The 24,101-nt window shown below is 35.5% G+C and overlaps 1 protein-coding gene and 1 pseudogene across 2 annotated transcripts in view; one reads left to right on the top strand and one right to left on the bottom strand.

The window, feature by feature from the left end:
- The window catches only part of STAU2 (staufen double-stranded RNA binding protein 2), a 321,925-nt gene that overhangs the window by 76,618 nt on the left and 221,206 nt on the right, over window positions 1–24,101 (top strand). The gene's annotated exons all lie outside the window — the stretch shown is intronic.
- Window positions 11,935–12,593, bottom strand: LOC110578741 (annotated as a pseudogene).

The raw sequence follows: 24,101 nt of genomic DNA, 5'->3' as shown, positions 1-24,101 counted from the left end.
TATCTATATCTATATCTATATCTATATCTATATCTATATCTATATCTATATCTATACCTGTGTCTGTATCTATATCTATATCTGTATCTATACTACATCTTCTTTATCCATTCGTCTGTCAGTGGACATCTGGGCTCTTTCCATAGTTTGGCTGTTGTGGACATTGCTGCTATAAACATTGGGGTGCACATCCCCCTTCGGATCACTACATTTGTATCTTTAGGGTAAATACCTAGGAGTGCAGTTGCTGGGTCATAGGGTAGCTCTATTTTCAACTTTCTGAGGAACCTCCGTACTGTTTTCCAGGGTGGCTGCACCAGCTTGCATTCCCACCAACAGTGTAGGAGGGTTCCCCTTTCTCCACATCCTCACCAACATCTGTCGTTTCTTGACTTGTTAATTTTAGGCATTCTGACTGGTGTGAGGTGGTATCTCATTGAGGTTTTGATTTGGATTTTCCTGATGCCGAGCGATGTTGAGCACTTTTTCATGTGTCTGTTGGCCATTTGGATGTCTTCTTTGCAGAAATGTCTGTTCATGTCTTCTGCCCATTTCTTGATTAGATTATTTGTTCTTTGGGTGGGTGTTGAGTTTTATAAGTTCTTCATAGATTTTGGATACTAGCCCTTTATCTGATATATCATTTGCAAGTATCTTCTCCCATTCTGTCGGTTGTCCTTTGGTTTTGTTGACTGTTTCCTTTGCTGTGCAAAAGCTTTTTATCTTGACGAAGTCCCAATAGTTCATTTTTGCCCTTGCTTCCCTTGCCTTTGGCGGTATGTCTAGGAAGAAGTTGGGCTGAGGTCAAAGAGGTAGCTGCCTGTGTTCTCCTCAAGGATTTTGATGGATTCCTGTCTCACATTTAGGTCTTTCATCCATTTTGAGTCTATTTTAGTGTATGGTGTAGGGAAATGGTCCAGTTTCATTCTTCTGCGTGTGGCTGTCCAATTTTCCCAACACCATTTGTTGAAGAGATTGTCTTTTTTCCATTGGATATTCTTTCCTGCTTTGTCGAAGATTAGTTGACCATAGAGTTGAGAGTCCATTTCTGGGTTTTCTATTCTGTCCCATTGATCAATAGTCTGTTTTTGTGCCAGTACCATAGATGAGTGGGCTTTCTATTTTCAGAATTGTGCAAAGAGAATTTAAACAGGTTGTTGGTCTCAGCTCTGAGAAATTTGAAAAATTCTTTCTTTTCCTCTTTATCTTGGAGAGAGAGTTCCTTTATGAATTGGAAAACATTATCTACCAGGTGTCTTTTCTTAATATTCAGTCACTTTTTTTTGTTTTTTTTTTCAACTCTTGATTTTTAGCAAAAGGTTTGTGAAGTTTTTAATGTTAGCTGGATTTAGAAAGAAATTTAAGTATGGTTTTTAATGCAAGTGCTGTGACTGTTAATAATGAGAGTTTATGTTACATGTTTATAGAAGTTTCTGCAATAATAGGATTTCTTGGAAATGGAATATTGTGTCTAATGAATTCTGGGCAAGATTTTGGGTGAGCATCAAAATAGGCCATGTTCCAAAGTTTGTTTTTATGTTGGTTACTGGAAACTTAGAATGTATTTCTCATAGAAAGATTGTGGTAAATGGTGGCAGACTTCCCAAGATAGCCCATAAAAGCTCTTTTTAATTATAGTGAATAGTGCACCTTGTAAATAGTTCTAAATTCGGTTTCCAAGGAACATTTTCCCCTAAATGCCATCTGATCAATAACATTGAACCTCTTGCAACTCTAACAACAGCCAGAGTAGAAAAGAAATGAAGGTTTCAGATATATCAGAGATGATGGAGACACTTTCCCCCTCCTCAGCTTTATTTTCAAATTGTTTATTAATAGAAGCAAGTTTAGTCAGTCTGAGGAAGGGCCAGTGCCTTAAGTGCTAGGCATGCTTTAGAAGAAGGCTTAAAGACAGGACTAGGTAAAATGAGATGCAGAAGCATCCGATGGGCAGCTGAAGATGGAAAAAGTGACAGAGGCACTGACTTAGCTAGCCTAGGGCATAATGGGTAAGATGTGCCTTATTTATAGCAGTGGTATTGAATCTAATGTTTAGTGTAATCTGAAGTTGGTAAGGGTGGAGATGGCATGCTAGAACAAAAAAAAATCCTGTATTTTGTAGGGAAATTTCTAGTTTAAAAATAAAATCCACATTGTCCAAATTTGGTTTTGTACTAGGGTTCTCATTTCTCCACATGGTTGGCCAAACTTATTGTTTTCTGATTTTTTGACAATGGCCATCCTAATGAGTGTGAAGTAGTCCAGCCAATTTTTTTAAAGATTTTATTTATTTGAGAGAGAATCAGAGAGAGAGCATGAGATGGGGGAGGGCCAGAGGGAGAAGCAGACTCCCCACTGAGCAGGGAGCCCGATGCGGGACTCAGTCCCGGGACTCCAGGATCATGACCCGAGCTGAAGGCAGTCGCCCAACCAACTGAGCCACCCAGGTGCCCTGGTCCCGCCAATTTTAACAGCACTTCTCAGGTTCAGATTCTTGTCTGGGGACATTTTTTTTTTTTCTCTGATTCACTGACACTAGGAATATATTTATTCATAGGTTGATTCATTCAATATGTTGGTGCCAGTCAGTAGTTCTTGAGAAATGAGATGCTGGTGAACATGAAGATGAGTGGGACACTGCCCTTACTCTTGAGCTCACAGCCTAGTAGGGGAGGATAGATGATTATAACAGAATGATAAATGCCATAATGGCGATTACAGGAGCCACCTCAAAAGTACGTTAGAAGGTTATTGGGATGCTTCAGTGGCTCAGTCAGTTAAGCATCTGCCTTCAGCTGAGGTCATGATCCCAGGGTCCTGGGATCAAGCCCCACATCGGGCTCCCTGCTTGTCAGGAAGCCTGCTTCTCCCTCTCCCGCTGCCCCTGCTTGTGTTCCCTCTCTTGCTGTCTCTCTCTCTCTGTCAAATAAATAAATAAAATATTTTTTAAAAAGTACATTAGAAGATTATTTAACTTCTTTAACACCAAGATCAGTAATGAGGCATACCATCTCCAAAACTGTTGAGCATTGTCCTAGACAGATGAGCTAATCAGTTAGAGAAAAAAGAATAATTTAGAGGTGTAAGTTTAGAAAATATTTGAACCAGTAAAATAATTCAGTAAGGTAGCATAATGTAAAATTAACATCAAGAGTCTAATAATTCTTTGTATATTTGAAAGAGTCAATAGCTTTCAAATATACAAAGAATTATTAGGTAGAGTATATAATGGTAGAGAAAACTCAATTTGTAATAACAATGAAGAGGATAAAATACTGAGGGATGAACTTGCGAGGATATGTGCAGAAATACTTGAGGAAAATTTTGGAGTACTCTTGAAAGACAAAAACGTACACTTCAGCAAATGAAAAGACATTGCTCTTGTGTAGGTGAGCTCAACATCATAAAAGCTAGTTCAAAAAATAAAGTAAATGAAAGTACAGAGAAAGAAATAATGAAGATTAAAATAGAAATGACAAAGGAAATTAGAATAGAGAAAATTTTTAACAAATTACAAGAGACTACTTTACAGACCTTTGTACAAATATATTTGAAAGCCTAGATGATACAGATAATGTCCTGGAGAAATACTGTTTACTAAAATTGGCCCCTTAGGAATAGAAAGCTTAAATGCGTCAATATTCATTGAAAAAAATAGAGAAGGTTAATAAACCCACACAAAAGGACCAGGCCCACATAGTTTCACAGAAGTAGTCTATCTACCAAATTATCAAGACCAGGTAGTCTAACTGTTACAGAGAGTAGACTAGACAGAGATAGAGACAGAGGGGAATTTCCAAATATTAGTGTATATAAATTTAAAGCAAAGGAGTCAAGTGAAAAAAAAAGGGGGGATTTCTAAATTCTCTTTACAAAATAAGTATAACATTGTTACCTAAATCTAGTAAAGACAGTACAGAAAAGGAAATTGAAATCTAATACCAAGTATAAATAATGTAAGAAAAATGAAGTATGAGCAAATAGAATCTAATACCAAATTAGTAATAAAAACTTTGAGAAAAACAGCTTCAGTTGAATTTAATTCACTGATTCTAATGCTCTCATTTTTATTGATATAATTATTAAAGGCTGTGAACTTTCCCATGATCATTGCTTTACATGTGTCCTGTAGATCCAGTTATATAGAGTTTTCAGTATCATTTTTGTTGTTAATTCTGTAATTTCAGTTTGTATTTTCCTGTTACTGTAGAAGTTGTTCAATAAAGGTTTCATTTTGGGGCGCCTGGGTGGCTCAGTCGTTTAGCATCTGCCTTCGGCTCAGGTCATGGTCCCGGGGTCCTGGGATCGAGCCCCGCATCGGGCTCCCTGCTCGTCAAGGAGTCTGCTTCTCCCCCTCCTGCTCCCCTTACTTGTGTTCCCTCTCTCGCTGTCTCTCTCTCTGTCAAATAAATAAATAAAATCTTAAAAAAAATAAAAAATAAATAAATAAAGGTTTCATTTTCAGTTAGAAGGGTTTTTTTTTCATTTACAATTTTGTTATTAATTTCTGGTTTATCACTTTGTGATCCAAGACTGTTTTTTTTTGTTTTTTTTTTTGTTGTTGTTCTGATTTTTGTTTTTTGTAATATTTCTACTTGGTGGCACTTACTCATGTTCCTTTGAGACTTAATGTGGGATCAATGAGAGTATTGCATATGCACTTGAGAAGTATAAAGGATATGAAGTTTAATGTATATATGGTTTTCTGTAAGATTTTTGTTGTTTAGGTCTTCTATATCTTTACTTTTTTTTTTGCCTTCTTCATCTGTCTTGTACCAAGAGTGGTATATTAAAATGTCTTAGTATCTGTGTGCTTCTATGTGTATCTCCTTGCATCTCCTATAGTTTTTGCTTTATAAATGTAGTTGCTGTGTTATTTGGCACATAGCTATACATAACTGTTACAGATATTATTGGAGATTGCAGATTCTAGCATTAGAAAATGTCCTTTACAGTAATGCATTTTATTTATTTTAAATAATTTATTTATTTATTTGAGAGAGAGAGGGAGCGAGAGCGAGAGCATGAGCAGGGGGGAGGAGCAGAGGGAGAGGGAGAAGCAGACTTCCTGCTCAGATCAGAATCTGAGCTGAAGGCTGGCGCTTAACTGACTGAGCCACCCAGGCGCCTCACATTAATGCATTTTGGATGGAATTTTACTTTGATACCACGATGATAGTCTCTGTGTTTTTTTAATTTCCATTAGCCTAGTATACCTTTATCTATCCTTTTATTTTTAGTCTTTCTCTGTTTTTGGTATGCTATTGCATATAGCATATACTTGGATCGTGCTTAGTGAGACTAATTAAAAATCTTACTCTCTTAAGCCCAACACATATTTGACTTGAGAAACAAAGTCAGACTTTTTTGGGGTGGGCAGTCTAATTTGGGATTGGTTGATAGTATGTATTCTTGGGTGTTTACCATAAATTAAATGAGCTAAGTCTGCTATCCCAAATTTTGGTGAAAATATATATGAAGTGCATGATAAGATAAAAGTATTTTATAAAACAAATATTGTATCAGCAGAAAGGTATTGAAATTAACAGTATTTTAATTTTTTTTTATCCTTCCTGAGTATATCAAATTAAAGAAGATGCTGCTAGGTGAAAGAATAATTGATATAATGCATAGTCATTAGACATGTCTTAGGAATGCCTTCTTGGACTTCCTTGAAATTGAGAAGCTGAGTACTTGTAATAAACATGTAAAACATCCTATTGTGAGTCAGTAGTTTCTACTTTTTTGCTTTCAACAAATTGCAAGAGGATTTAGTCAAGTTATCAGTTGCCAACCTTTCTTTTTTTTAACATTTTCTTTTTTTTTTTTTTAATAAAGATTTTACTTATTTGTCAGAGAGAGGGAGAGAGAGAGCACAATCAGGGGCAGCAGACAGAGGGAGAAGCCAGGGAGCCCGATGTGGGACTCGATCCCAGGACCCTGGGATCGTGACTTGAGCTGAAGGCAGATGCTTAACTGACTGAGCCACCCAGGTGTCCCTTTAAAAGCAATTTCTGATGGTAGATCACAATATAAGTTGTGCCAAAATATTTTTTGGAACAAAAGTCAGGGGTGATTTACCTCTTCATGTGAATAATGTTTCTCAGTGGTTATGCCTAGGAAACTGTGAAATCAGAATAAAATTGAGAACCTATCTGATTTTAGTAGTGGGAAGTATTCTTTCCTGTCCATCTCACTGAGAAGCATACCCACTAAGAGTTTACTTTTTGTTTAAGAAATTATTTATTGAAGTGTATAATATTTACGTTGTTCCATTTATTATCTAGTAATAACAGTTGCAATAATGACTCATTCCAGATTTCTAAAAGAGTTGTATGTGCTTATGGTGACAGGAAATATAAACATCTAAAAATTTTAATATCCATATTTTTGATGCATAGGATTATGATAGAAAGAACAATAAAAGACTTCCGGGTATAAAGTTAGCAGTATAAAATTCCATGGAGAAAGTGGAATAAGATGCAAGTTCAAGAAGAAAAAAAATGATATAAAATTCTTTATACACTGAAGGGAACTTTTGTGTTTTTGAGGATAGATATCAACTTGCTAGGATATATAGATTCCTTTGGGTACACTTAAAGGAATGACATAACACTTTTATTTTAAATTGCCAGTATTTATAGTAAGCCAGAAACTATATTCTTTTTAAGTATTTAAGCTAATGAAAAATTTTAGGTGTTCATGAAATTTTAGAGTAATAAAAATGTGCAAGAATATATGTAGTTTTCAGAATTCCTTTATGGGGTATGAGCATTGAGTTTGAAGACCATTGCTATAGCCTTACTTGAAGAGAAGCTGAATTAGAGATGGCTATTGTGGAATGCACTGAGGGGTGTATATTTTTATCTTGATTTTCACATGGATTGGCAAATGTGGTAGTATGATGAAAATGGCTTGATAATTTAAAAACTCTTGAACACAAATATAGCGGTCATAGTTAATCTTTCGAACTCTATCACAGTCCAAAAGTGAAATCTTATTTTCCATCTATGGTATTTAATATAATTCTCCCATTTATAAATAATAAAATTGTATTCTTCGTCAGTATTTCTGGTGTAGTACAGGTAAAAATTCTTACCTTGAACCATTAGAGGGCAGCATGAATATATCTTTGGAATTAACTTTCACAATATATGAATGCTTTTGAGTCACATGATTAACATAAGCATCTTTTAAATAAACTATGAAGATTTTTAGTTAGAACTAAAATCTCTCATTCTAAAACTTAATATTTACCTTGATTTTCATCTGAAGAATTATCTAAGTCAGTATTGTAAGATGCTCCATGAAAAAGGTATGTGAAGACAAATTTGGGAAATGCTGTATACTTTATGCATCTTAAAGATTCCTTAAAGATTCATAGAGATGTCATGCAGAAAACTATGGATCTTGGTGGTTCCCAACCCTGGCTGAACATCAGGCTCTCCTGAAAAGGTTTAAGAAGTCTGATGTCAGACTCTAATCTAGACTAATTAAATCAGAATTTCTGGTTGGGGAATTTGAACACCAGTGTTTTAAAAATTCCCCAGGTAATTCTAATGCCCAGCCATTGGAATAGCAACCCAAACACACATTACCCTCTGTTAATATCAATGATTATTTTATGATATGCTGGTTTAAGTAGTCATGGAACTTTTGAAAGAGTTAAACTAGAAGGTAAAAATTATAGTTAACCACAGTCCTCAGGGAATCAGTTGTTCTGGATAGCTAAAATTTCCAAATTGCTGGGGATTTACCTGTTTTTGGAAATTAAAACTTTTCTTCAGTAATTGTGGATCGAAATTTTTCTAAAAGTTATGGTATGTTCTCATTAAAAATGCCACAATTATGAATGTAAAGTCTCGTGCTGACTCAGTGTCAGCCTTGTAAATGACAAACATAAGTCTCGCAAGACAAATATATGGATGGTTGTTATGTCAGTTACTCCTAGACATCAGTGTCTTGAGTGCCCAAGTCTGCTTTTGTTACTTTCTAAATCATCCTTGGCAGTCGGATTGTCATCTTGTTTTCTGTTGCATGTCAGTGTACTTTTGTGTAGCAGTGCTTGCCCTCCACCTCTTTACTGCGCTTAAACTGCTGTTGTCTTAAACTGATATGGCAGTTAGCATTGGGAGCAAAGAGGAACAAGGCTTCGAATTAGGCTCTAAGGTAATCCTGTAAGAGTGAAGTACATGAGCTTTATTTGGTTCCTGGATTTTTTTGACTTCAGAATTTATTTTTCCCTTCATACATTTTAAGTTTCTTCTGCATTTCAGGTAGAATGAAGTTGCCAGTTAGCTGAATACAGTTTGGTGAATTTATATAGATATATAATCACATAAAATACTTTGGGAATGAACAGAAATAACAGTTGTTTAATAAATTTCATAACATTATTTTCTCATACATTATAGGAGAAAGAAAGGACTCATTTGTGCATGATTTTCCCCTTCCTTTTGACCTTATTTCTCTCTTTGTGTTTCTTAACAAAAGAGAGGGAGAGAGAGAAAGAGAGAGAGAAACTTTCCAAAATGAGAAGGTTTGCATATGTATTCTTATGAAATTGCCAAGTTTGATAATTTTTTTCATGTCCTCTCTACAAAGGTGTTCCTTTATTGACTTGACTTTTTTATTTGGTATTGCTTCTCTTTTCCCATCTAGAATCTGTATGTACTTTTTTTTTTTTTTTCCTTTTTTTTGTTTGTTTTAATTTCCTTTTTTCTCCAGAATCTCTTCTTGGGAACCAAAAAGCAAACTTTTTTTTTTTGTAGCTTTTTGATTTTTAGATGTAACAATCCCTGTTCACTGTTTGAAAGGAAAGAAAGAAAGGAAGGAAAGAGGGGGGGGGAGGGAAGAAAGAAAGAAAAGAAAGGAAAGGAAAGGAAAGAAGGGCACCTAAGTGGCTCCGTTGGTTAAGGGGCAGGTCATGATCCCAGAGTTCCAGGATCGAGCCCCAAATTGGGCTCCCTTCTCAGCAGGGAGTCTGCTTCTCCCTCTGCCCTGCACCCCACTCATGTCCTCTCTCTCTCTTGCTCTTTCAAATAAATACATAAAATCTTAAAAAAAGGAAAGAAAAGAAAAGAAAAAAAGAGGTAGGACTGCAGGCTATTTTTCTTTGTTTTTTTCCTGATAGTTGTGGATTAAAAGTCAATAGAGAGAGAGGTTGGTTCCTCATAAATATGTTTTAACATTACTGTCTGAAGTATAAGCAGTAAGTACACTCAACAGTAAAAGAACAAACAATTCAATAGAAAATGGGGAAAGGACATTAAGAGACATTTCACCAAAAAAGGCATATGGATGGCAAAAAAATAAAAGATGTTCAACATCTCTAGTCATTAGGGAAATGTAAATTGAGACCATCATGATGTGTTACTACTCACCAGAATAATGACAACAACAGAAGTATTGACAACAACAAATGCTGGTAAGGATGAGGAGAAACTGGATCTCTCATACATTTCTGGTTGTGATGCAAAATGGCTCAGCCACCCTGGACAGTAGTTTGGCAGTTTCCTATAAAACTAAACGTACATTTACCATGTGACCCAGCTATCATACTCCTGAGCATCTGTCCCAGAGAAATGAAAATTTATGTTCATATAAAAACTGTATGCAAATGTCCATAAATAATCACTGCTTTAGCTTCAGCTCACAAATTTTGATATGTTATATTTAATTTTCATTCAGTTCAGTGTATTTTAAAAAAATTTCCCTTGATACTTCTTTTTTAACCTGTGGATTATTTTAGAAGTGTATTGTCTAGCTTCCAGGTATTTGGAGATATTTCCTGTTAATTTTCTGTTGTTCATGTTTAGTCTGATTCTATTGTGGTCAGAGAATACACACTCTGTGCTTTCACTTCTTTTAAATTTGTTGTGATTTGTTTTATTGCTCAGGATATGGTCTGTCTTGGTATATGTTCCATGGGTACTTGAAAGGAATATGTATTCTGCCATTGTTGGTAGTGTGTTCTATAAATATTGATTTAATTCTGTTAGTAAATAGTGTTGTTGAGTTTGCTTTTTTGCTGATTTTCTGTCTGGTTATTCTGTGAGTTGTTGTGAGAAGCTTATTGAAGTCTCCAAAAACAATTGTGGATTTGCGTATTTCTCTTTCAGTTCTATCAGTTTTGCTTTACACATTTTGCAGCTGTGTTTGGTGGAAACACTTAGAATTACTATGTTGTCTTGGTGGCTTTTTATCCATATGTTTATGTTCCTTTTTGTTTCTGGTAGTTTTCTTTGCTCTGAAGTCTACTCTGTCTGATATTAAAATAACCAATACTGCTTTATTTTTATTAATGTTTATATGATACATTTTTTCTGATCCTTTTACTGTCTACTTGTAATCTTGTTTTTTATTTGAATTTCTTATAGATAGCATATATTCAGGTCATGTTTTCAAAATCACTTTGCCAATCTCTGTCTTTTTTTGGAATATTTTGACCATTTATATTTAATATAATTATTTCTATGTTAAGGCCTCAATCTACTATTTTATTTTATTTTTTATTTAATTTCATTTCACTTATTTCTGTTTTTCGTTTCTCTTCTTTTTCCTGCCTTACTGTGAGTTAATTGTATTTTTTTAGAATTGTTTTGATTTATCTTGGTATTTCAGGGTGTATCTCTTAAATAAAATATCTATAGATTCCTTTTAATGCTTGCTCTAAGTATTATGTTATACATACATAATTTTTTAGTCTGTTGGTGTTGACATTTTACCAGTGCATTATGTTATATATACATAATTTATTAGTCTATTGGTGTTGACGTTTTACCAGTGTAAGTTGAAAACTTCAAGCTCTCTTTAAGTCTCTTTATCCTCTTTCATTTGTAATGAAATATTTTCTCTATATACTTTGAAAACCATATCAGCCAATGTTATGATTTTTGCTTCAGATATCAGATATAATGTAGAAACCACAAGAGGAGAAAGGAAATTTCCTCTGTTTACCCATAATTTTTCCTCATTATATTTTCCTTTCAGATATTCCAAGAGCTTACCTTTTTTTTTTTTTCCTTCCCATTTCAAGAGCTTTCTATTTCTGTTGTTTTAGGGTAGGTGCACTGCCAACACATTCTTTTAGTTTTCCTTTCTCTGAAAATGTCTTGATTTTTCCTTCATTCCTGAAGGATAAATTTATTTGGTATAAAATTTTGTGTTGACATTTTTTTTCCCCCTAGCACATGGTAAATGTTTTGTCACTTTTTTTCTGGCCTTCATGGTTTCTGATGTGATATCCATTATTTTTCCTCTATTGGTAAGATATGGTAAGGTGTCATTTCTGTCTTGTGGCTTTCAAGATTTTTTGACTTTAGGTTTCAGGAATTTGTCTTGGTGTAGATTTCTTTGGGTTTTATCCTCTTTGGGAATTTCTAAGATTCATGGACTCTGTAAATTTATATAACTTTTGACAAATATGAGAAATGTTCAGCCATTATTTTAGGGGGATAATTTTCAACCTTATATGCTTTTTCTTCTGAGACAGCAATTACACAAATGTTAGATCTTTTGTGATAGCCCAGTAGTTCTCTGATATTTTGTTCATTTTTTTCCCCTTGCATATTTTCTATTATTCATATTGGGGAATTCATATTGTTCTATATTCACATTCATTGATTCTTTTTTTTTTTTTGGTCCAGAAAAATTTAACAGGTTTATTTATAATTGTTATAAAGTTGAACTGCTGAAATGTGTTGCCTGAAACATTTTGACTTCCATGAATGTTTTATGTCCTTGCATTTATATTAAAAATTCACATACAAATGAAAATGGAAAAACTGCCAGTACCTGATTTCTGTCCCCTATTTTTCCATTTGCAATCATATACTTCGGTATCTTTTGATTCCATGGGGGAAAAATATCTAACATTCAGAACTAACAATAATAGGAAGAAAATAAATTTTTTTTTTTAAGAATGAAATGTTTTCATCTTAGATTCTTAAGCACATTCTCCACATATGCAGAGTCTAGCTGGATGTCTTTGGGCATAATTGTTACATGTTTGGCATGGATAGCACACAGGTTGGTGTCTTCAGAGACACCCACCAGATAGGCCTCACTTGCCTCCTGCAAAGCACCAATAGCTGCACTGTGGAAGCATAGATCTGTTTTGAAGTCCTGAGCAATTTCTCACACCAGATACTGGAAAGGAAGTTTGCAGGTCAGCAGTTCAGACTTCTTCCTTTTTTTTTAGGATTTTATTTATTTATTTACTTGAGAGAGAGAGTGTGTGTGCATGACGGGGTTAGGGAGAAGGGAAGAGGGATAGGGAGAGAGAGAATCTCAAGCAGACTCAATGCTCAGCACAGAGCCTGACACAGGGCTTGATCTCATGACCCTGAGATCATGACCTGAGCCAAAATCAAGAGTCAGTCACTTAACTGACTGAGCCACCCAGGCGCCCCTTCAGTGGACTTCTGATAATGTCTAATTTCACTGAGGGCCAGAGGACCAGACCTATAACGATGAGGTTTCTTCACCCCTCCAGTAGAGGGTGCACTCTTACGAGTGGCTTTTGTAGCCATTTGCTTCCTTGATGCTTTACCACTGGTCGATTTGTGGGCAGTCTGCTTTGTAGGAGCCATGGTACAGAGACCTCCTAACTTACCCCCTTCTCCTTGGACTGGAGCTCTGTGAGCTAGAGGTGGCAGGGCAGCAGCTGTGAACACCTCACATTCATTGATTCTTATCTTTGTCATCTATAGTCTGCTGTTGAGCCCATCTGATGAATCTTTATTTTGGTTACTGTATTTTTTTAGTTCTAAAATTTCCATTTGACTTTTTATATTATCTGGTTGTTTCTTTCTGGGACTAGACTTTCTGTTTCTTTGCTGAGACTTCCTACTTTTTCATTTGTTTCAAGTGTGTTTGTAATTGTTTATTGAAGTATTTTTATGATGGCTGCCCCAAAATACTTGTCAGGTGGTTCCATCTGTATCCTTGATTTGGTGTCTGGTGATTGTCTTTTCTCACTTAAGTTGAGCTTTTCCTGGTTCTTGGTATGGTGAATGATTCTGAGAGAATCTGGACATTGTGGGTATTATGTTATGAGACTGTGGATCTTATTTTTAGTAGCCTTCTTCTGCTACTGCACGAGCAGGAGATGAGGAATCTATCATGTTTTTGCCAGGTCTGGATGGAGATTCAGGTCCTGCAGTTTGCCTCATTGACACCTTGTAGCTTCACTCGGCTTTTGACACCATTCCAGCAGGGAAAAGGAACTTTTCATTACAGCTGGGGGAGGATGGGAGTCTAGGTTCTTTACTTAGCCTTTGCTGACAGAGATTAGATGGGGGTGCAGCTTTTTTTGTGATGTATTGCTGGTGTAGGACAGTTATTGCCTAGAAGCTTTCTGTCCTGCACAATTGCCCTTTTCCTGGTTCTTTTGGTAGAGAGAATAAGCTTGCTGTGTGTTTTGGGTTTTTTTTTTTTGTCTGTACACATTGATGCTTTCAGGTTGCTGGCTTCTCTAGCACCCAACTCAGGATGTAATAGGTCAAAGAGGAATACCAGGGAACTCACTGGTCTGTTGTTCCTTTGGTCTCAAGTTCTCTACCCAGTCTTCTAACTTGGAAAATTTTCTTAATGCTATTGTATATATAATGACCTGAAATTTAGCTGTACTTAGCATTAGGAATGGGGAGAATTATGTCTACTCTATTTTGTCCTAGGATGACCATCCTTATTTTCTTTTCTGTGTATAAATTTTGCTTAGACTTTTTTTTTTTTTTTTTTTTTAAAGATTTTATTTATTTATTTGAGACAGAGAGAATGAGAGACAGAGAGCATGAAAGGGAGGAGGGTCAGAGGGAGAAGCAGACTCCCTGCCAAGCAGGGAGCCCGATGCGGGACTCGATCCCGGGACTCCAGGATCATGACCTGAGCCGAAGGCAGTCACTTAACCAACTGAACCACCCAGGCGCCCTTGCTTAGACTTTTAAGAGTAAAGCATTGTTTATAGTTAATTTATATTTTGGTAAAGAGTGAAATTAAAAAAAAATTTAAAAAGTGAGATTTGTATTTGTATTTTATTAGTGGAAATTTTTTCAGAAAAGATTTTTGAATAATAGGACTACCAAGAACGAAAAAGAAAATAAGTGTCAGAATCTGTTTTTGCTGACAAAAAAATTCCAGAAAGTTCAGTAAAATGTCCATTGCAAAATCCATGTCTGATGTTGCATTTTGCCTTCTTAGCTCCTCACTTTGTTAAATACTTTCTAGGACAAGTACATATAAACCTTTGGTTTAAAGAATTATCTACAGTCTCATCTCCCAAAGTACTACTACTAACATTTTTATGTGTTTATGGAAGTCCCATATTCCCCTTCCACTTAAAAATTTATCACAAAAATTTTCCTGTAACTAGATACACATTGGTTAATACATTTGCAAGGTATTGCACTGTAGTAAAACACAATAATCTATTGTTATTTTTGTTGTGGAGTTTGTTGCTAGTCATCATGAAATAACAGGCAGTAGCACAAATGATAAACATGGGGAAGTTAGAGAGGTTTCAGAACTTTTCAAACACAGTAGCACTTTAGTGTCTGTAGTTCCTATTTCTTTTTAGGGAATATAAAAATAAAGCTAATTTGGGACACTGATCCTGTTTGATAGGGTTCACTGGACCTCCCACTTTTAGACTTCCACTGTCAGAGGCCGTAGGGACCTCTTCCTCTCTGACTGCCGCCTCCTAGCCTGAAGCTACTGTTAGGGCTAAACCCTAGGCACATGTATGATTTTGTCTTCGATGGACATTTGGCATTTCAGAGGACACCCAGATTTAATGTTCCACATCACCCATCCTCTGCCCCCATAGGAACGTTAATTCCCTAACATGGGAGTCAGATGCAAGTGATTTCCTTCCTTTATGTGTGTAATTTATACATGAGAGGCAGTATTCATTGGAGTACTACATAGATGGGATTAGGCTCTTTACCAGGTTTACCACTTTATGTCTATTCTCAATTTAGTGGAGGAGCTTTCAGGTGCCTGAAATAGGTACCAATAGGTAGAGGTTACTGCCATTTACCGAGATGTGGAAGAATGGAGGAAACAGATTTGGAGTGGAAATTAGGACTCCAGCATAAACATGCCACTAAAACATCCAAAGGAGCTGTCAAGGGTGTTGTTTGGTAGAGAAGACTGGACCTCAGAGGAGAGATCTAAATTAGAGAGGTAAATGTGGGAGCTGACTGCATATACAAGTGCCCTATAAGGCCCTGCTCTATCAGGCCTCTCATTACCTCTCTGACTTCATCTACTGCTCTCACCATGCCAACTCTACTCCAGCCTCCTTGGCCACATTTTCTAAATGAGTCATCCATACTTATATTATAAAGGTATATTTATTTTTTATTCCCTCTCATTTGTCAAAGTCTAATGTGACCTTTTCAGTATGCCCGTTTCATGCCACTCTAGTTAAAATTGCATCCCACCTCACCCCACTCTGACATTCCTGGTTTCTTGTCTGGCATTTTCCTCTCTACCCCTTAGTATTATCTGTATTAGCTTTGTGTAGTTAAAGTGTATAAAACAGAGGAGCAATATGAGATTAAGTTGGAGAGGGTAGGCAAAGGTTAGATACTCCAGGGCTATCCTAAAAAATTTAGTCTTCATCTTAAGAGCAGTAGGAGATGCAGGTTTTTAAGGAGGAGGAAACATAACCACATATGCATAGAGAGGCAATGGAAGGGTAAGAGTGGTTATGGGTAGGTCAAGTAGGAGCCTATTGCATTAGAATAAAAAGAAAAGAAAAAGGAAAAACATTTAATGATCCAGGCACTGCTAGGTTGAAGAAATAAGGATGATAGAGCATGATTCTGTTTCCCACTTAAAGAGTTGAGCCTAGAAGTTTAGAAAGATGATTTCAGTCTGAAGATAAGTACTCTAAAAGAGGAAGGTCACAGTATTCTGGGAGCATAAAGAGTACATTTGGTCTAGACGGTTTAGATTTGTAAACCTGAATTTAATATTTGAACAGCTTTCACAGAATCTACTTAGAAATAGTCTCACAGTTTTAAAATTTAGAACCTAAAGGGGTATTTACCTAATCTCTGCTGATGACAGAATTTTCCCAAGTGTTTTGAGGAATTTTAATTGTTTGGGATGTTAATAAGTATTGCCCAACAAAGGTAATTGAGTAAGTTTTGAGAGTACTAAATTAAATCAAAAGATTTATTTACTGTAGGACTTATCAGAACTCATGATCTGCCTATGTACATTATAAATCTTCTAGAAATGTATATAAATGTATATCATTTCCCAAACTTGTTTGACTATGGATCCTGTTACGTTAGTGAATCATCTGTGGATACAGAACAGACTTTAGGAAATGCTGGCTGCATCTTAACAACTAGCTAAAAGTAAGTTACCATAATACAGTTTCCTTGACTGTGTGTCCTATGATTTTTCTAAGACATTTTAGTGTTACATGTAGAACAGCATGAACTATGAAAATGCCAGTATTTTTATGGCCACATTTTAATACTATTTTGTATGTGGGGTGAATGAAATTCATAGTTTGGCATGAGTATAACTAATAACTCTATATAGCTCAATGGGCAAATCTTATACAGAATGAGTTTAATTAATTCTACGTGAAATTTGTGATCCATGAATGCGTAATGAAATAACACTTTTCTGTCTCTTTATAACCTCTTTTTTTGTAGCTTTGAAATACTAAGAATACTTCATTTTAGCTTTCTTAGCTTTGGTTCAGTCATTATTTTGGCAGATAATGCTATTTTGGAACTTAGTATACTGTAAAAATAATGGTATAGTAAAAGTACAATGTTATTTATATTCTGTTATTAAAAAGAGCATTTAGAAAGTATAAGTAGTAACCACTCTTCCTGTACTTGTAGATCAAGGGTTGGGCCAAATCCATTCTGCTGCCTATTTTTGTATGGTCCACAGTCTAAGGTTGTACTTTTAAAAATCATTGAAAAGAAAATCAACAGAAGAATAATATTTTGTGATGTGTGAAAATTATGCGAAACTCAGATTTCAGAAGCCATGAATAAGGTTGTACTGGAGCACAACCACACTCTTTCCTTCATGTGCTCTCTGTGGCCCCCTTCGCACTCTAACAGCGGTGTTGAGTAGGTGTGACAGAAACCGTATGGCCTGCAAAGCCTGGAATATTTCCTGTCTGGCTCTTTGAGAAAAGGTTTGCTGACCTTGGTCTGGATTAATGGATAATAGAGTTTATGGAGTTATTTTGTAAGTTTAAATATGTGAAATATAGGGAACTGTGTTTAACGTATATCTAATTCTCTAAATAAAGTATTTTCTAATAATTTCCATTTATTTGTTCCTGCTGGTTCTCTTCTTCTTTTCTTTTTTCTGGTAAAAGATATATGTTTCATTTTAATTCCAGTTAATTTCCTTCCTTTTTCCTATTGATCAGTACACAGTGTATATTGTCATATATTATGATGGGAAGCACATGGATTTGAGAAGCATTTCTTTGTACAATAATCAGAAATTTGGAATAATTGTATATTTTCCCCATATACTTGATTTGTGGGGAAAACCGTTATATCTGAAATTGACTTTGATAGACTGTTGTTTTTTTTTTAATAATTATTTCAGATGACCACATAAGCAGCAGAATAGTATTCTTACTGGATTTAGTTGACCCAATGAATCAATAATTGTTTTTTCCTGACTCAGCGAGAGTAAATACTCTTTTTTTTTTTTAAGATTTTATTTATTTATTTGACAGAGAGAGATACAGCGAGAGAGGGAACACAAGCAGGGGGAGTGGGAGAAGGAGAAGCAGGCTTCCCGCCGAGCAGGGATGTGGGGCTCTATCCCAGGACCCTGGGCCCATGACCTGAGCCAAAGGCAGATGCCTAACGACTGAGCCACCCAGGCGCCCCATAGAGTAAATATTCTTAGACTGCTTCACCTCTTTAGTTTGAATGTTGCTACTAGTTTAATTTTAAGATTCTATTATGTATTCACTTTGGCAACTCTCTTCTTGTCTCTTAAGAGAATTGATTTCTTTTTGTAAATTTTATGGTTTAGCAGAAGTAAAAGTAATATCAAACCAGAGCAAGAATAATGGAATTATGGCTGTCTTGTTCAAAGTTACCTAAAACATGAAGTTAAGAAGTAGCTTGAAATACGTAGATATCTCTAAGGTGCTTAAACATGTCCTTTTCAATATAACATTTAGTTCCATTTGTAATACAGAAATTTATTTTCATTCTGGGTCATCTGAGAGGGTTGTAGAAAATAGGTACCAGGTATGGCTCATTAACTCCTCACTATTAACACTTCACTAATGAAGAAGAAGACTAGCTGAATGTAGCTACACTTCCGTATTTTTCATTTTACCATCTCATTCCTTTCCCAGATATATTTTTTTAAAGATTTGTTTATTGGGGTGCCTGGGTGGCTCAGTCGTTAAACGTCTGCCTTCGGCTCAGGTCATGATCCAGGTTCCTGGGATCGAGCCCGGCATCGGGCTCCCTGCTCAGCGGGAAGCCTGCTTCTCCCTCTCCCTCTGCCCCTGCTTGTGTTCCCTCTCTCGCTGTATCTCTCTCTGTCAAATAAATAAAATCTTTTAAAAAAATTATTTGAGAGAGAGAGAGACGGCAGGGGGAAGGAGCAGAGGGAGATGGAGAGAGAATCTTAAGCAGACTCTGTGCTGAGCGCAGAGACCTACGTGGGGCTTGATCTCACGACCCTGAGATCCCAACCTGAGCTGAAACCAAGAGTCTGGACACTTAACTGACTGCGCCACCCAGGTGCCCCTCCCAGATCTTTCATAATAAATTCTCCTTGTTATTACAAATGAAACTGGGATCATATCCTCCCTTCAAAGAGCATAGAAACATACACAGTCTCCATGATGACAGAATTTCTGAGTATTCATAAGTTGTGGTCTTACTCTTTTGTTGGTATAGGTGCAAAGATACATTGAGTAAAAAGCAGTATTAAAGTAGATTGGTAAGAGGATTTAAAACTTAGGAACCCAAAACCTAAAGGAGCTAGTAGAATTTATATATCATTAAGTAGAGAAAGATTTCTACATTAAACTATAACACCAAGATGGATACATTCTAAATAGTACCAGTTGAACTTTATGTAAAAAAAGTTTGAAATTCTACTTTTTTTTTGTTTGTGCACCAGAATAACAGTTATAATTCATACCAATTTTTAGGAATTAAAAAATATATTGTGGCATTTTCTTCTGGAAATCATTTGTATGTTCAACAAATAGTTTTTGTGTTCTCAAAGGTGGTTAATTTCATCCAATTTGCCCAGGAATGTCAGAGATACCCAATGAAGTTTTTAAAACAAATAAGCCATGGGATAGTGACAACATTTAAGAATGTTTTGGAAAATATTAAGTCTAGAATTTTAGTGGATGTAACTGTGTTAAGCTGCCAGTGAAATTGTAGTTATATGTGCAGTTACTCTTAAGTCTTTTTTAAAAACAGTATTTCAAATGGCTCAAGTAGTAGTCTTACGGTATTTAGTTGGCTTAATTAATCAAAAAGTGATTTTAAAAAATCAGTACCTGCAATACTAGTCTCTCTTGGGATAGAATGGCTGTTATTTGAAAAAAGGAGGGGAGTTTATTTCTTCTAGTCACAGAGGTTTGGGAAATGCTGAATCAAGGAAAGTTTAAATATTTTCTTTCTTTTTATTTATTTATTTTTTAAGATTTATTTATTTGAGAGAAAGAGAGCAAGAGAACAGGGGGAGGGGCAGAGGGAGAGAATCTCAAGCAGACTCCCTACTGAGCTCAGAGCTGGACACGGCTGGATCTCACCACCCTGAGGTCATGACCTAAGCCCAAATCAAGAATCAGATGCTTAGCCATCTGAGCCACCCAGGTGCTGCTAAACATTTTCTTGCTGTAGAACTTCTCAGAACTTTTACTTTTTATTATTTATGTATATTTTATTTTATTCCCTTTTTTGTATTCTGTATAGTACACAATTTTAAAAATTTGAAAATTAATACATTGTGCCACCCCTGCATTCCAGCACCCATTCTGCCCTTGTTAGTTTCATGCGTATCCATTCAGGATTTTCTCTGGCTATGGGTATATATTTACTTTAAGAAAGTATCATTCTGTGGCAGTATCCTCAGTCTCTTTTTTAAATTTGAAATATGCCTTAAAGATCATTCCATATTAGTATATAAAGAGCTACATAATCTTTTCTAACTTTAGTATGAAAATTTAGGAACGTTTAGCGGTGTAGGTCTATTTAATGCCTCAGCACATCTTTTACACTGTAGTTGTCATTGGTATTACATTTACATACATTATGAACCCCACAATATTATAATTTTGGCTTAAATAGTCTATATGTCTTAAAGAAATTAAAGGAAGAAATAGTCTTTTACATATATTCAGAAATTTACTATATCTCATACATTCATTCCTATCTGAAGATCCAGGTTTCCATTTTGCTTTACTTCTCTTTAGCCTGAACTTCCTTTAGCATTTCTGGTAGTACAAGTCTTCTGGCAATGAATTCTTTTAATTTTCATTAACTGAAAATGTTTTTATTTTGCCTTCATTTTTGAAGGATACTTTCAATAAATATAGAATTCTGAGTTGACAGCTTTTTTACTTCTAGCACTTTAAAGATGTTCCACTGTCCTATGACTTATGTCTTAGGCCTTTTTGTCTCATTTTTTTTCTCATGGGAAGTCAACCATTTAAAAATAACTAAATAAAAATAAACAAACACCTTAACTCACCAAAAAAAGGGAAGTCAGCCATCGTTTGAATTATCATTCCCCGCATGCAATGTCATTTTGGTTTTTATCAATTCAAGTATAATGTGCCTTTTGTGGTTTTCTTTATATTAATATAGCTCACTGAACTTACTGTGTAAACGTGTCTTTTACCAAGATTTTTTAGGTTTTGTGTCTTTTTATATTTTTCTGCCTTCTTTTTTTCACTTCTCTCCATCTGTTAGACTTTTTAATATCATCTCAGGTCCCTAAGGCTCTGTTCATTTTTTTCAACCTTTTCCCCTCTCTGTTCTTTGGTTTGTATAATTTCTATTGATTAATCTTGACTCATCTGTTATCCCCATTCTGTTACTATGCGTAGCTAGTAAATTTAAATTTTGAATATTATATTTTTCAGTTCTAGAATTTCTAGTTAGCTTTTTATTTTATTTTATTTTTTTAATTTAAATTCAATTAGCCAACATATAGTACATCATTAGTCCATTTAGCTTTTTATTTTATAGTTTCTGCTCTCTACTCCGGTTTCCCATACATTTATTCATTAGAAGCATATATTCTTTTATATTTTTGAGAATTGTATAACTGTATGCTGATTCTAACATCCGGGTCATCTCAGGGTTGTTTTCTGTTGTCTTTTATCATGAGAATGGATCATTTTTTTTCCTGCTTCTTCACATGTTTAGTAATTTTGGGTTGTATTCTGGACATTGTGAATTGCATGTTATAGAAACTGATTCTATAATGTCCCTCTGAAGTACGGCAAAGTTTTTAAGCAGGTGGTTAATTTGGCTGAAGCCTACCAACAAAATATTTGTTTGCACTGGGCAGCAGCTCAAATTTCAGTCTGTTAGCTGTGTTGTTTTGAGTCTGTGTGGTTCAGGCGTTAGAGATTTGGTCAGAGTTTTACCCCACACAGAATTTGGAGCTCTTCCTCTCTAGATCTGTTATTTCTAAGATTTTCCCCTTCGTTTTCCACTGACCTTGGTTGCTCTGAACCCTTCTCTGGGCCTTCAAGCTAGTAAGACTGTTTTCTGTTGGCATTTTAGCTGCTCCACATGGAATAGACTGGAACCTGCCCTCAAGTTTGAGCTGTTAAAAAAAGAAAGAAAGAGAGAGAGAGAGAGAGAAAGAAAGAAAAAGAAACTCATTTTGTGCAGTTCCTTTTTCCAATGTTAACTACCGCCCAATATCTGCCATTTTTGTTCACTCTTCAGTGCCTTCAGATTGTTGTTTTTTTATATTTTGTTGAGAATTTATAGTTTCCCACAAAGAATTGGTCCAATTAGAGATTACTTGGCCATACTGAAAACAGGACAGCTGCTTATTTTATTTTAAGAACTGTTTTAATATTCCACTGTGTGGCTGTTCTATAATTTATTTAACCAATTCTGTATTCACAGACATTCAGTTGTTTCAAATGCTTTTCTGTAACAATGTTGTGGTATGTATCTTTGCATATACATTTTAGCCATGTGTGAGACATTCTTATAGGTACTTTGTATATGTTAATAAATAAAACAGACATTTCTGCCTTGATGAAGTGTACATTCTAGTTGGAAGATATGTAGGATAAAAAATAAATATAACAAATATGTTTTATAGTAGATTCAAAAGTAAGAAGTGCTGTGGACAAATGGAAAAGTAGAGCATAATAAAGGGATGAAGATTGCAGTTTTAAGTAGAGAGATCTTACTGAGTAGATGAGCAAAGACCATGGAGGAGAGCAAGTGAGCTTTGAGGATGTCTGGGAGAGAAGTAAGAGATCAGCCACAGTGAAGGCCGTAAGTGGAAACATGTCTGGTGAGTTTGAGAAGCAGGAAGGAGACCAGTGTGTTTGGAATGGAGTAATAAGTAAAGTGTTGAGTGGCATGATTGAAGTCAGTGATACGGTTTGGAGCCAGACCTATGTAAAGCTGTATTAGGCCGTTGTACGGATGTCGTCTTTTATCTCTGGATGAGATGTAGAAGCCTTTCAGAGTTTTGAGCAAAATAGAGACATGATCTGACTTATATTTTGAAAGGCTCACTTTGGCGACTAAGAGAACCGTTAGGAGGTCATTACAATAATCCAGACTAGAGATGAAGCTATTTTAAATCTTTTGGGTTTTTTTTGGCAACATAATTAGGTGAAAAAATGACACCTTTTTGGCATTTAAATGAAGTTGAGCATCTTCTCATATGTGTAAAAGTAGTTTTTTTTTCTGTGAGTTGTGAGTTTATAACCTTTATTATTTTTCTATTGATTTAATCGTCTTTTTCTTACTGATTTGTATAAGTCAGCTGATTGCAGTGTATAGCCAGGGGTGAAAACTACAGATCTTACTTGTCCTCAGTATAACATGCAGCTGCCTCAAGGTCATTGATCACTCCAAATGTTAAAAAGTCCTTGGAGCAACCATCATAACTAGATTCACCCACTCCTAGCACCCTCAGTCAGATCCCACATGCATCTGTTTTTTACTTTTTATTTTTTTTATGAACTAACACTATGTGTTTATAGAATCAAGCATTTTCCCAACTTTTTAACATGAAATAGCTAACATTTATAGCAGTGTATCCCAAAAGTAATATACATACCTGGATTTTTATACTTTAATAGTTATGTATTTGCTTAATTCTATAAAAATGACTTACACATCAAATTTATCTTTTCACAGACATTGCTAAACTTGAAGCAGAGTTACAAAGAATTTAAGGTTGGCTCTTTTTTCCACCCATTTTGCCCATCCCCCCATCCTTTTATTTTGAACTCACCTTGTTGTGGGGCCTGATTTACTTTATTCCCACAAGCTAAGAGTCTGGCCCTTGTTGGTCTAATTTTCTCCCTCCTAATCATTCATTCTCACATTAAGAGGACTATAGTAATAATAGTTTAGTGGTAGTCAGTCTACCTTTGTTTGAAACCTGGTTCCACCTGAACCAAGTTGCTTAACCTTTCTGTTCTTCAGTTTCCTCAGCTATAAAATAGAAATAATAATAGTACTTACCACTTAGGATTCTTAGAGTTGCTGTCTGTGCAGTGTTGGCGTATAGAGTAAGTTAAAAGTTAGCTATGATTACTCCCTCAGTTCACAGCCATTATTGGACTCTTTAAGTGCTAATTACAATGCCAGTTACAAGACAGTAGGACTATAGTGAATAAGACTCCCTTTTTCCATGTGTATGAGCAGAAATCAGGCCCTTTATAGCCTTCCTAGAACACTGCTCCCAGAATAGTATGTCAATCATTTACTCTAAACTATTTGCTTTATTAAAGAAATTATATGGTCTAATACAGGGTTCACAGACATTTGCAGGGGAGTCCTGTCCTTCTTAAACTTGGGAAGTAAAAGAATATACTTATTTTGATTTTATTAGAATTACAT

The sequence above is a fragment of the Neomonachus schauinslandi genome, chromosome 4 (assembly GCF_002201575.2).
Source record: "Neomonachus schauinslandi chromosome 4, ASM220157v2, whole genome shotgun sequence".
NCBI classification, from domain to species: domain Eukaryota; kingdom Metazoa; phylum Chordata; class Mammalia; order Carnivora; family Phocidae; genus Neomonachus; species Neomonachus schauinslandi.
Note: the sequence above shows the minus strand (reverse complement) of the source record. Positions and strands in the feature narration are given on the sequence as shown.